Raw genomic sequence first — 14,518 nt, 5'->3', positions numbered from 1 at the left:
GACTCGATCATTTTTTCTCCAATCCTCTTAAAATAAATCTAATCCCTAGAAAGAGATTACGAGATATGTGCACAACCCATCTAGCAGACCTGCGTTTGGTCCTTGAATCAAATAAAAGCTCAGTACAGCTCTTTCTCCCTATCCAGACTACAGATCAAATAGAGCCTTACCTGAATTCCAGCTTAAGTAACTATGAGAAATTTTTACTGACGAGACTGCGACTGAACATATTTCATCGGCTAATTTCCTTCCCTGCGATAAATGACTGGACACCTCTACTGACTCCATGTCCCTGCGACGACCTTTCTGCCCAATCGACCCTGCACGTAATTATGTTCTGTAAATACTATACTGAACCAAGAAAGTTATACCTGATTCCTTTTTTGAAACAGCTGGGCCTAAATCAATGTCTGCCAGCCCTTATGTTTCTTCAAATGCTAGAAACAGAAATATTGGCAAAAAACATTGCAAAGTTCCTAAAATTCTGTGTGCGACACAGAACAAACCTATAAACGGAAATTTGTCCCCTTTTTAAACACCCAATAAAACGGTTCCTACGATTCACTTAAACATACCCTACGATGAACTGGGATTACCCTCCTATGCATCTTAAATATGCTACTGGGGGGGTCGTTTTCGTTCCGTCTTTATAGTTTTTAGTACTTTTTCTATTTTAGTCATTGTTAAATAGTCATGAAAGATATATGAATATTTTTTCCTCGCCAATTTGTACATAATGCTATTCAGCCAGGTAAAAAACAATTTACCACTTTTTAATTGATGTTAAATGTATAAATGTAAATGCTTTCTCCTTTTATGTAAATGCTTTTATGGTATGTAAATGCCTTACCGAATAAAGCTTTTCATTCAGTTCCACAGGTCTAATGGCAGCAGCTTCCAAACAGATTAACAACCTCACTTTCAGCCATTTAAAAGAAACTGGTACGAGGCAATTCCCTGATGGCAGCACCTTCCAACAGAATAATGATCTCATTGTAAGTCAAATAAGAGTACTAAACACTTCAGCAGAACTTCACGCTTGTAATAATGGATCCCCAAAAACTCAAACTGCAGGTATCACGTATCAGATCCTATCACATCCGATGAAAAGGCAGACTTTTGACATGATCCAAGCAACATGCCAACGCTCAACTTACTTCTGTAGGCTGTCTGATGTTATAGACACCGGTGGGGCATTGAAAGCATTGGCAATGGGTGCAATTCAGTTTCTCTAAGTTTCATAAATAGTTCTTTTTCTGTAGTTTTGTCATGCGTAGTTCCGTTTCTCCAATCGTCGCCAGTGTAACATCCAATAAAAGAAAGATGACTCCTTAAATGCTGTGCCAGACGTATGTTTATTCTAGGTAATCAAGTAATCAGGTACAGCATATATGAAGGGTAGTAATCCAAGTTCTAGTAAAGGTTAAGGTAAAAGCCCCACCGGGAGCAGCTGCCCTGTTGCTCAGCCTCCAAGGTAACTGAAAGTACACTCAAACATACACAGAAAGAGCTTAGGATGACATCATAGAGACAGGCTGAGCAGCAGAGTACAAGACACTAAGAAAGGACAAGGAAGGAGGAAGAGCAGGATGCAAAAGGTATCCCTCAAGCTACAGATATATTTCAGGCTCAAGTTCTGTCTGCTTTCACTGTTCTTACACTCTAAGGTCTCAGATTTAGAAAACAAACCAATAAGGTTTACACAGATTTCATAGTCTCATGCTTCAGACAGCAACCCTATTCCTTTGGCTACACAAGGTCACGTGGGCTTCTGCATCTGGTTACACAATTCACACAAGCTCAAGATTTGGACAGAAAAGTTAGCAGCCATGTTAAAAAACATGTACCGCCCCAGACACCTGACAGCAAAGATTTACCATCAGGTTTCAGAAATCTTACAGACTGAGGTATCTCTCTAAAAAATCTATTCCCTGGATTCTTGGCTGAGATATCCACCTTGTAACAAAGATGTTACAGGCTTCAGGCACCTAGCATTTGTCTTAGAGGTACAAGTATAACGGAGAAAAAATAATGTTTGTAATTGTAATTGTAAGCTGTTCAGATAGATAGATAGATAGAAAGATAGATAGATAGATAGATAGATAGATAGATAGATAGATAGATAGATAGATAGATAGATAGATAGATAGATAGATAGATAGATAGATAGATAGATAGATAGATAGATAGATAGATAGATAGATAGATAGATAGATAGATAGATAGATAGATAGATAGATAGATAGATAGATAGATAGATAGATAGATAGATAGATAGATACTATACCCCTTATGACAGACATTGATGCGAATTGCGATGAGTGGGATGCTATTCCGGAACCCAAGATCATAGCTAAATAGGTATTAGGGCAATAATATGTGCTTCCTTTTTCATTGTGGATTAGCTGTGGAAAGTTTCTTAAATTTGTGCTCTTGAGATCTCATAAATTCACTGTAGTGTTTTAAAAGGGATAGAATAATTGAAGTGGATAAAGGGAAGAAGTGAAATGCTATTAGGAAAAGTGGATTTTTGATAAAGAAGGCAAGAGTTTTGAAAGGATTTTTGGGGGTCCATAGTAGTCAGAAGAGTTTGGGATGAATCAGAGAGTGGAGTGATGGGCACAGATTAAAGGAATTTTTAAATGAACATACATGTATATAGACTGTTTGACCTGACCCTTTTTTGCAGGATTATCCCCAAACTATTTGCCTTCCTCTGCCTATTTTTATGACCTTATTTTTGTTGGCTTTAGGACTCTGGGCACTTTACCACTGTCAACCAATGCAAAAGGGCATGTACTCTCTCCCCTAAAACATGGTATGACTGGTTTACACCTGTATGGCAAATTTAATTTACATGTACGTCCCTTGTACAGTGGTATACCATGCACCCAGAGATTGTAAATTAAATTCTACTGGGGCATGGCTTGGTGAGTCAAGATGGCGGTCGCACTCTAAGAGTGCTCCTGGATCCCTCCATCATCGGCCCAAGATCCGCCCGTCCTTACATTCATCCAGCCTGCCCGCTGCCATCTACTCGCTGCATCGGCGGGCACTGAATTTTAGCCGCTGAGCGCCCCGGGACTCTGCGAATCGGAGATAGATGCCGGCGGGGTACCCTCCCTACAAGATGGTGGCCTCCGTGCCTTGACTTGCGCCACCTGATTTGCCGGAGATGTAATCCAGATCCTCATCGTTGTGACCGGGATTGCCGGGTGACTTACCGCATTATGGCGCAGTGCCTGTCCCAGGTGCACCGTTGATCCTCCTTAGTCCGACTTGAGACCGGCCGTCACCGGAGGCCTGCCTGGGGCTCCCTCTCCCGGTTGGCCCTGTTCCTACTGTGGCGAACTGTTGCCGGCGTCTCCCGACCTCTCTCCTGGAGTGGGGCTTAGCCTCCCTGGTGCATGACCCTGGGTGCTTGCAGGGGCCTGGTCTGTTGGCTCCCGCGTGGTGAGGTGCGGTGCCAGATGCCATTTCGGGGGGCGAGGAGGGAGTCTGCGGTCAGCCAGGATCTGGCTGCAACCGAAATTCAGCAGCCCACACACCTGCCGAGGGGGGCTGGTCCAGACCAGCTGTGCAGAGGCCCAGTGAGTGCATTGGTAACAAGGGGGGGCCAGGACTGTGCTGAGTGGTGCTCCCATGCGCTCTGGGCTGCCTGCCTCTGGGAGGGTGGAATCGGCAGTGTGGTGTCTGGGCCCCCTCCACCGCTCACCTTGCCCTGGCCCTGCGGTGCTGCACTGGTCCCTGCCAGGTCCCATCGCCTAAACTCACGCCGTTGACCTGGGGGCACCTCCGGCGCATGAGAGCACCCGGGAGGGGGAGTGGAACCGGCCACAGGCACAGAGTGGCGCGGGGTCCTGGGAGGGGCCCCCTCCACAACCCCCACCTCTGCCTTACTCCTACAGCTCTCAGTAGCAGCTCATCGGCTCTCCAGTCTGGGGCCCTGCTGACGCCCTCAATGACCTGGCTCCTGGGCCGCTGCTGCGGTGAGGGGCCGCCGGAGCTGGGAGTCAGATTAACTGTAGCCCTTGACTGACTGGCCTGGGTCTGAGGGCCGGCCCTGTGGACCGTTAATTGGGGCAACGACGAGAGCCTGTGCATGGCCCCTCCCTCGTGGCTGCTGTGAAGAGACCGTGGTCGGAGTTGATCAGCTATCTCCTGGAAGGGTTCGGTTGTTGCGGCAGGGGAAGCGGGGTTTTGCCTTTCCTCTGACCACCAACGTTGTCTTTCATCTGGCTCCAACCTACTTCAGGGATCCCTACGCCTGGTCTCACGTGGGAGGAGCTGAGGAGCTTTGCTGGGGCGAGTATTGACGGTCGACCGGGCGGCGTCCAGGCGTGTGGCCGCCCTCCCCTCTTCCTGCATCCTTCTCTTCTCCTTCTCTCTCCCCTCCCGCCTGCCTGCCTGAGGATTGCTTGGCTCCCTGGCTCTGCTCAGTCAAGCCATGGGTAGAGACCGGGGCCCCAAAACCACCGCCACTCGGATCAAAATGGACAGGTTCACAACCATGGAACCTGGGGTGACCAGAGGAACTGCAGACAAAGACACCCCCTTCCCTACATACTTAACCACTATCCTTCAAGCCATACATACCTCGCAATCCTCGGTGGAGGGCAAGATTGCTGAAGTCCGGGTTGACATGACCCATATCAGGCAAGACCTCCGCAATGCGACGTCCCGGATTAAGGAAGCGGAAACCAGCTTATCCACCATAGAGGATGATGTCCACCAGCTCAAGGACCAAGTTGCTCGCCTCCAGACGCATACCCAAGAGCTCCAACGACGGGCCGAAGATGCCGAAAACAGGTCCCGGTGCAATAACCTCTGCCTGGTGGGGTTTCCGGAGGGTGCGGAACAGGGCCGCTGACTTCACCGAGCGCTGGCTGCGCTCATGAATGCCTGAAGGTTCGCTCTCCCAGTGGTTCGCGGTGGAACGTGCGCATCGTTCTCTTGCGCCCAAACCCCCACCGGGCGCGCCCCATAGGCCGATAATACTGCGGATCCTTAATTTCAGGGATAGGGATTACATCCTGGCAGAAGCCCGCAAGCAGCAACACCTCCAATATGAGGGTCAAATGATCATGGTCTTCCCGGACTACACTCGAGAGGTTCAGGGCCAATGCCGCTCGTTTGGTGAGGTTAAGCAGAAGCTGCGTGCCCTCAACCTCCAATACAGGCTCCTCTTTCCGACTCGCCTTCGGGTCGTGTTTCAGAACAAGACTCTCTTCTTTGATTCCCCTGAGGGGGCCTGGGCATGGGTGACAGAGAAGCACCCTGCACAGCTTAACACTCGGAGTCCATCACCCCCAGGTAATGTTGGAGGTTCCCGCCGCGAAGTCCCTATCCCTCAACCACAGCGTCATCACTCTCGCAGGATACAGGGCCAGAGGAGGGCCCGTTCAGACTCACCATTGGGTCCCTCTCATCACCGATGCTTGGGGCGCCCTCGGGGGTTCACTGTGCTGGACGGAGGGCTGGCTCTTTGGGCCGCTCGGATCCAGGGAACGCCTCGCCTCACCCATCTCTGTTGGACCTGCTGGACACAGACCTCTCCCGTAGCCCAGTTCTCTCTGTGGGGCCTTCCTGAGCCTGCCAGGACCTTCCTGCAGCGCCCATTTCTGCAAGTATGAGGCTGCACATCAACCTGTTGTACTCGACTTCCTGTTGGAGATTGTCACTGAACATCCTGCAATGAGGAGGGGTCCTCCACAACTCCCTATTCCCAAGCGTTCTAGTTTGGTCTACTTTGTGTTCTTAGTTAGGGCAAAAGATGCTTCTGTTCCTGAAGTATATGGAGGGGGGAGGGACTGGGTTTGGGGGGGATGGGACCGTTGTCCCAGTTTGTCGGTTGTTTCATCTGTTTACTGCACTAGCATTCCTTTCCAGCATCGGCGCAGGCGCGTCAAAACCCATTACTATAGGGTGGCACCCACGACCTCATACAAGCGCACCGCTTCTCCCACGCCCCCCACCCACCTTGGGTGACCGATCGTTTGTCTGTCCTCCCTATGCCTGACTCATCTGCCGGAGCAGCGTCGCTCCACATAATGTCCTGGAATGTTAATGGCCTGCTAGACAAGGTCAAGTCCACAGCGGTCCTTCGATATGCCCAGCGCCACACCTTAGACATCCTATTGCTTCAAAAAACCCACCTGGTGGGCAATCACTGTCCTTTTCTGGTGCGCTATGGTTATGGCGGATTACTGGCACTCCAGTTTCACGTGCGGCTCGAGAGGGGTTACTGTCCTGGTGCACCGTGCCCTTCCATAAACGGTGCGTAGGGTGACCCACGAACCTCAGGGCTGCTTCGTCATCTTAGAGGGGGGGGCCTTGGGGACCGGCCTCTGAACCTGCTCACGGTATGCTCCCCCCCGCTGCCCTCCACGCTTCCATGTCTCACCACCCTGATTGCTGCTTTGCCCCACATGATGACCATCATTGGGGGAGATTTCAACGCTGTCATGGATCCCAACCTAGACACTGCTAAGGCCCCTCAATCTCCAGAATCACTCACTCGAATCTCCTGTTGAATTGGGCTGCCGCCCAAGGTCTCAAGATGCCTGGAGACTTTGGCACCCGATGACTCGATTGTACACCCACACTTCGGCATCCCATCACACGCATGCACGAATAGACTACATCTTCATGCCAGCCCTGGACTGTCGAACAATTCACGGTATTGCCATCCTCCCCAGGGGTTTATCGGGCCACTCTCCAATGGCGATCTGGTTAGGTAACCTTCCTGAATCTTCACGCCCGATCTGGCGGTTAAACGCCGGGTTTCTCAATGACAGGACATTTAGGGACCAAGTGGGCGATAAGCTTCACCAATACTTCATTACCAATCAGCACTCAGTTCCCTCTCCTGGCACCCTCTGGGAGGCTGGTAAGGCCACCATCCGGGGCTTCACCATGGGCCAGCTCAAACTCCAGCGTGCGAAACAGGACTCCTGACTCACGCTCCTGGAGGCTCAGGCTGTCCTACTTGAGGCCCACCCTCCGGAGGAGAGAACTGCAGCTCAAGATAGGAAACTCACATTCCTAAGAGATGAGATTAAGCAGGCCTCCCTGGAAGCAGCCAAGTTGTTGTGGAGGTCCTCTGTGGCGCGAGTATACGGATGGGGAGATAAAAATGGAAAGTTCCTCCACCGTCTGCCCACGTATCCACTGGGTAACCGTATCATTCCCGAGGTGCTTGATTCGAACGGAGTGATCCAGCGAGCCCCAGTGACAGTGGCCCATTGTTTTGCCACACATTAAGCCAATCTTTACTCTACACAACCTCCCAGTCTCTCACTCCCGGAACTCTATTGGTGCGAACGGTTCCATCTTTCGTAACTTAGCGAATCTGAGGTGGAGGCGCTGGACGCCCCGATCACACCTGACGAGATCAATGATGCCATCTCATGAATGGCTGTTGGTAAGACACCAGGGCCTGACGGTGTACCACAGGAGTTCCATGAATCCTACCTGGACACGCTGGTCCCTCACCTCCTAGAGGTATATCAAGAGGCGGCTGACTGTGGCTCATTCCGCCCAGAGAAAGACACGGCCACCATCGTGGTGATCCCTAAGTCTCAACCTCCTTCTAGACATTGTTATGAATATCGCCCCATCTCACTTTTAAATTCGGAGCTTAAAATATGTGCCTCCGTCTTGGCCAACCGCATACGACCATACTTGGCCACGCTGGTCCACCCTCACCAGTGCGGATTCATGCCCCTCAGGGGAACCTGGCACTGCCTCCGACACCTCCACCTGGCCTTTGGCCTTAGCGAACTGACAACAGCTGACCCCATATTTATCTTTTCTTCTTGTGGATTTCGAGAAAGCCTTTGATTCGGTGGACTGGCGATATTTAGAGGAGGTGGTGACGGAAATGGGGTTTGGTGCCCCCTTCCACTGTCTAGTCAAGACACTATACTGTAAGCCGTGGGCCCAGTTACTGGTCAATGGTGCCCTGTCCTGCCCCTTACCCGTCGGCAGAGGCAGAGGTACGAGGCAGGGATGCCCACTCTCGCCTCTTCACGTTGACAATGGAACCCTTTGCCAGCCTGGTTCAAGCTGACAAACTCATCACAGGATGGCGGTGGCTGGGCTTGGAGGAGGACAAGATCGCCCTCTACGCAGACGACGTTCTGCTATTTTTAGCAGACCCAGCCCAGTCGGGACCCTGGTGGCTCCGGGCCCTGAGCCTTTTCGAACAAACCTCTGGTATCCTTTAAATACCTGGGGATCTGGGTTGCCCTCCTCCCCGACCTCGCCTGGTCGCTTAATGTCACACCGTTGGTGAAAAAGGTTCGCTCAGACCTCCTTAAATGGCGTACACTCCCACTGAACCAATGGGCAGGATAGCCCTATTCAAAATGATGGTTCTGCACAGATTCCTTTACATGCTCCAGAACTCGGACCTCTCTTTCTCGAGCGCGTGGTTCCGCGAGCTGGATAGTTTGGCTACCAAGTTCTTATGGGGAGGTTGAAGGCCTCGATTGGCCCTTGCCCAGTGCGGGATCCCACCCTTCGGTGGCGGTCTGGGGATGACTAATCTACACCTCTAATACCTAGCTACCCGGCTCCTCATCTTACATGATTGGTTTAAAGGGAGATGGTCAGACCCGGCATATCGCCTGGAGCTGCACATGCTGAACCTGCATAGCATTCAGGGGATGCAGTATGGGAAAGCCATTCCCCAAACTGTGCCTGAGGTTACACGTGGGGTGCTCTTGGCCTGGCGAGCTTCTCTGCGCCATACCCGCTGGTTGGGTAAACTGACCCGATATACCCCCCTGTGGAGGGGCACTTGGCTCCGGGAGGTTGCCAACCTCTATGGTTTTCGGGCATGGGATCTCATTGGGATTTCACAACTGGGGGATGTATGGGGTGGGAATCACACCTTCCAAGATTTGCAGACCCGATTCTCCCTTCACGCTTCCCAGTTTTATCGGTACTGCAGCTGCGCCACGCTATCCATTCTCATATCTTAGACGGCACCTCCATGCCGGAATATAGCCCGCCTGAAGCACAGATCATGAATGGTAATCTGGGGAGGGGGGGATCTCCCGTATTAATTGGTCCCTTACTAACAACACCCACAACACACTATGGCAACTCAGGGACAAATGGGAGGGCTGGCTCGGGTCCTTGGATGATGCCGACTGGAGGGACGCATTAATGACCCCCAAAACAGTCACAGCCTCGGCACGACTCCGCCTAGTGCAGGTATATTACCTCCACGCTGCTTACCTCACGCCGCTGCATCTCCACCAATCTGGGCTCTGACCAGATGCATCCTAGCCCCGCTGCGAACACCCGCAAGCCGATTTCCATCACATGGTATGGCTCTGCTCCGTAATTGCGCGCTACTGGGAGTCAGTGACGGGAGAGCTTACTGAGGTCCTGGGGTGGGAGGTTCCCCTTACCCCAATGAATATGCTTCTGGGTCTCACCGAGGGGCTGGATGGTTCCAGGGCTGAAAAGCTCTTTCTTAACACGGCATTAATAGTGGCTAAACGAGACACTGAGGCCAGCTGGCTGAACCCGAATGCGCCTGCCATGGCATGATGGTGCCGGGGGGTGGACTGGTGAGCTGCACAGGAGCGGCCCCTGTACGAGGCCAGGGGATGCCCGAAAAAGTTTCGCAGAATGTGGGGCAAGTGAGTCGGGTTGATAGAAGATTGATACTGATGGTGAACAACCAAGGACTGGGGTGGGTGCTGCAATGCATTTTATGCACTGATCAATTCATGTATGTGGGAGCTCCATTGTTGTGCTCTTGCTCTGCACTGATTACTGTGTACAATGCTGGTGTTAATGAAAATGAAGGGTAATGGCAATCCCTCAATAGGGATGAGCCGCACTTCTAGTAAATAGAGCCTGTCAATATGAACATAGATAGTAAAGCGCTTAGATAGTTACTGGAAAAGGGGTGCTGTACAAACTGAGGCACCGATTACCCAACAGTGCTGGTAACAGATCATAAACCTGTCAATAAAGGAAAAAATTATTCAGCAATAGCACTCCCTGTCACATTTACATTTGGCGATCTTCGCCCACAATACAGAGTCACGAATGCTTGTGTTATCAGTAAAAATGTCCGCTAGTATTGTATATTTGTCTTCTTTTTATTCTTTAGTAGAGAGTTTCCCAGCAGCAAATAATTAAGGTCAGGCCAACGCGTGTTTCGTCTTGTACCACAATATGTACGCAGACTTTATCAAGGCAATAACACGGATCAAAGTCAGTCAAAATGATCCTAGGGATGTCAGGTATCCAGAGTATATACGAGACCAGGCTACCCTAGTTAGGTTGAAAGTCCTAGCATCGTATGAATAAACCTCAGGTGATGACCGAAAAAATCTTTGGTATTTCAAGTTTAAAGACAGAAGAGGAACCCAAAGCAATCGGATTTCGGGTATGTCTCAAGTAATGTAAAAAGTCAAGTCACGTAGTCAATTCCGTGTCTGAGACCGAACATATGGCAGCCCCGCCTTGATAAGCCGGCTCCCTGGTAACGGTGTTGTCACCACTCGAACAATACGTGAAATAAAGTCCAGAGGTACGGACTTTATTTCACGTATTGTTCGAGTGGTGACAACATCGTTACCAGGGAGCCGGCTTATCAAGGCGGGGCTGCCACTTTTAGAAAGAGGGCATTTCTCTGTGCTTATGACTCTTTGTGCTTTGCAACCTGACTTCAGTCTACTTCTGGGCCTGGGTGACAGCTCCACTTTGTGCATACTTTCCAGACAGCCACCACACTGGATGGGCTGGGTGTAACAGGGATTACATCTGCATTCATCTGCATACTGATGGTTTTTCTGGGCTGGGAGAGGGCATTCACACTTTACAATTGTATAGGCTGTGTCCTGCCCTCACATTTTTCCGCTGCCATCCAGTGCAAAAGGGCATGTACTCTCTCCCCTAAAATATGGTATGACTGATTTAAACCTGTTTGGCAAATTTAATTTACATGTACGTCCCTTGTAAAGTTGTATAACATGCACCCAGGGACTGTAAATTAAATTCTACTTGTGGCCAGCAGCACTGCTTGTGCCACCACAGAAGTAGCCTTTCAAACCTGTGTCAAGACTGCCACTGCAGTGCCTGGGTACACAGTGTACTTTCACTTTGACCTGGTATTTAAAACTACTTGCCAAGCCTTACACTGCCCTTTTAGTACATGTAGGTCACCCCTAAGGTAGGCCCTTGGCAGTCCTGCCAAGTTTCATGTATCAGGTGTTAGACTAATGCATTTCAGTGTGGTACTCCGCATTACCGCACTGAAATGTGTTGTCACGCATAATGCATGTGTCTCACAGCAGCCACTGAAGTGCTGGCTGGCTGTTAAAACTGTTTAGTGTGGCAGTGCGCTATGCCCCCACTGCCCTCACAGGCTTGCAGTTGAGCTATTAATTAAGGCTGCTTGCAGAGTGGCTCACACTGATACAATGTATCACCATGAATCCCCAAGGAGCAGCCGGCCAATCATGTTGTGTGCTTGAGGCCGGCACGTGGGGGACATCACATCCTGGTGCCATAGCCGTTCCAGGAAGTTTGTAAACAAAAGTGGCAGCTGGCTAGTGTTTTGCGCGGCTCCGCAAATTTATTCAAATATGGCGCTTGCAGCCTGGAGGGTGACTATAAATTGAGGTGGCCGGCCGGCAAACCCAAATTACCGCAGGGCGCAGTGGCTTGCGGCCTAAGTGAGCCTGCAGCCACTGCCTTATAGAGAGACGGTGTGCCAAGCAATTGTTAGAGCGCCACCCACCATACTTCTCCGGAGTTGACTCTGCAACTACTGCCCAAGTAAGTGCAACCAGCCTGTGTGATTTACACAATGAATGGCAGCGCATGGTCAGGCAGCTGCAGCCTGCGGTCAGTGCCTGCCTGTGTTAGTACTAAGGTCACAGATGACATTTCGGGATATTTTCAATTTCGAATATCCTGCTGGCCTGAGCCTCCAGTTGCTAATTTCATATTTGTGCTCGATTTCTTGCAGTACACCAGATAGAATGCTTGTTAACATTGCAAAGCACTTCAGTTTCACTCCACACTATTGCTTGCTTGATAGATGAACCACCTATTAAACACTTCAGCTGTTGTCAGGGGAGATGTGCTACGAATAACATTTGCTAGACTGGAGTACCCACGAAAGAGTCATTGTGTTGGTATAATGTGTGTCTAATGTGAAGTGCCCTGACACAGTACATTGGTATGAGCAGAACTATAAAGCAAATGAACTGTTTGTGTGAGAGGGTCCGAAAGATGTTAGAGTGCTTTAGGAATTAAATAGATGATATAAGGCATATAAATGATTGATACTACACGATGGTGTTGGGCCATATAGGATAGACAAAGAGCATTATGGTAGAAATTACAGCAGTCACCAATAGTGAGTAACAGCAAAGCCATAGGTCAGTTGCAGCAGTTTTAAGATCTTCTTAGAGTTTCTCGTTGCTCAAATGTGTGTCATTTCTGATATTTATATATATTGCTTCCCTCGTCTTCATTGCTTGATTTTGCTTGCATGAAAGTGTCTCATAGTCATTGAAATGTCACTCATAATTGCACTGAAATTATAAAAATGTCACACTTAAGCAATGTGAAACCTTGGCAGCTATGTCCACGAATGACTCGAATTGTGGCATAGCTTTATGTGGAAAAACTGATTAGATGTCGCCCATTGGACGCACATACAATGCAGATTTTCCACATTTTCAATTGGGTTGAACATCATGATTTTAATAAAGGCATGGAGGCTAATATTATGCATTATTGCTCCCCAAACAGCAGCAACAAAACACTAGAATTTAGAATACATATAACTTCTAGAACGCTGAACATGCATATACTCTCAGAACTGGCAGCCAACTTCCTCTTTAGGTGCTACGAAAAAAACAGAGTCTCTCTAAAAACAAAAATCCATCAATCAGATTCCCATCGATTGTGAATCCTCCAGAAACTGCATCAAATGAACAAATCTTCTTCTTTATCCTGCATAGTAAAAAACAAACAATTATTAAACTGGGCGGGAACAGCAGAGGGATAATATTAGCCTCCGTGCCTTTATTAAAATCATGATTTTCTACCCATTTAAAAATGTGGAAAATCTGCATTTTATAGCAAGGCCCGGAGGCCAATATTATGCATGTTCAAAGCTCATCCAAAACTCTATCCAACACGTTCCCTACTGGCTTAAAATAAAACCTCTTAAATGTTGACTCATTAGTCCAATCTGCCGCCTTCATAATTCCACCTAAACTAAAACGTCTCATACACGCTTTGCTTGCCACAGCCCCTCTAACAGAATGAGCCCCAAAAACACTCACATTCACGCCTGCCTTTAACATCATCTCTCTCACCCACCTTGCCAGCGTAGGAGTCAACACGGCCCTAAAAAGTTTCTTATAAGAACTCAAAAGTTGTGAACAACCCTCTTGTCTCAAACCAACAGTCCTTTTTTCATATTCTCTGAGACAACGCACCACACACAAATTTTCATACCCCTCCAAACGAGGATAAAAAATTGTCCCAGACATAGTCTTTGTTCTTTTCCTTAACTCAAAACACACACCATCCGGCTGATAACACCTTGAGTCCACCTCTAAAGCCCTAATATCAGACACTCTTCTAAAAGAAACCAAACAGAGAAGCATAGCCAACTTCCATGACAAAAACTTAAGCTCCAAAGACGTATTAACACCCCAACTATCTACTTCTTTCAGAACCAAAGATACATCCCAAAGCAGACCATACTTAGCCCTAGGAGGTAAAGCTACCTTAACACTCTTAACCAACCTTTTAACCAACACATGTTGCCCTACCGGCAGACCATTCACCAAAGCATGACCTGCTGAAATTGCAGATCTACTTATATTCACAGTATTATATGCTAAACTAATCTTATACAACTCAGACAAATAATTAACCATCTCCACTACAGGTGCTGAATGCAGACAGAAATCCAAATTCCTCTCAAAACACCAATCAGACCATCTTCTCCATGCTAATCTATAAACCTTGGTTGTTCCCTTAGACCATGATTCTGCGATAAGATCCTCAGCCTCTTTTGATAATCCATGCACCTGCCAAACTCTCCTGAAATCTGCCATGACACCAATCTTAGCTGACCTGACACGACCAAATCGTGAACTCATCCCGCTTGATCCTGAACTATATCTCTTATATTCGGCAACAACACTGGATCCTTCATCATCAAACTCATCAAATCCGGAAACCACACTTGAGCTCTCCAGAATGGCGTTATCAAGACCAACTCTGCCTTCTCCCTCCTGACTTTCATCAGCGCCCTCTGAATCAACGAGAAAGGGGGAAATGCATAATTCCTTCCTACACTCCTGAAGAAAAGCATCTATCCCCTTCGCCTCTGGATCTGGTCTCCAACTGTAAAATTCCTTGAGCTGACAATTCAGACTGTCCGCAAATAGATCTACCTGCAATGGACCCCATCTCTTCTGTAACCTCATAAAAACCTCTTTGTTCAATCTCCAATTGC

Source organism: Triturus cristatus, chromosome 7, assembly GCF_964204655.1.
Source record: "Triturus cristatus chromosome 7, aTriCri1.1, whole genome shotgun sequence".
NCBI classification, from domain to species: domain Eukaryota; kingdom Metazoa; phylum Chordata; class Amphibia; order Caudata; family Salamandridae; genus Triturus; species Triturus cristatus.
This window is presented reverse-complemented; position numbering follows the sequence as displayed.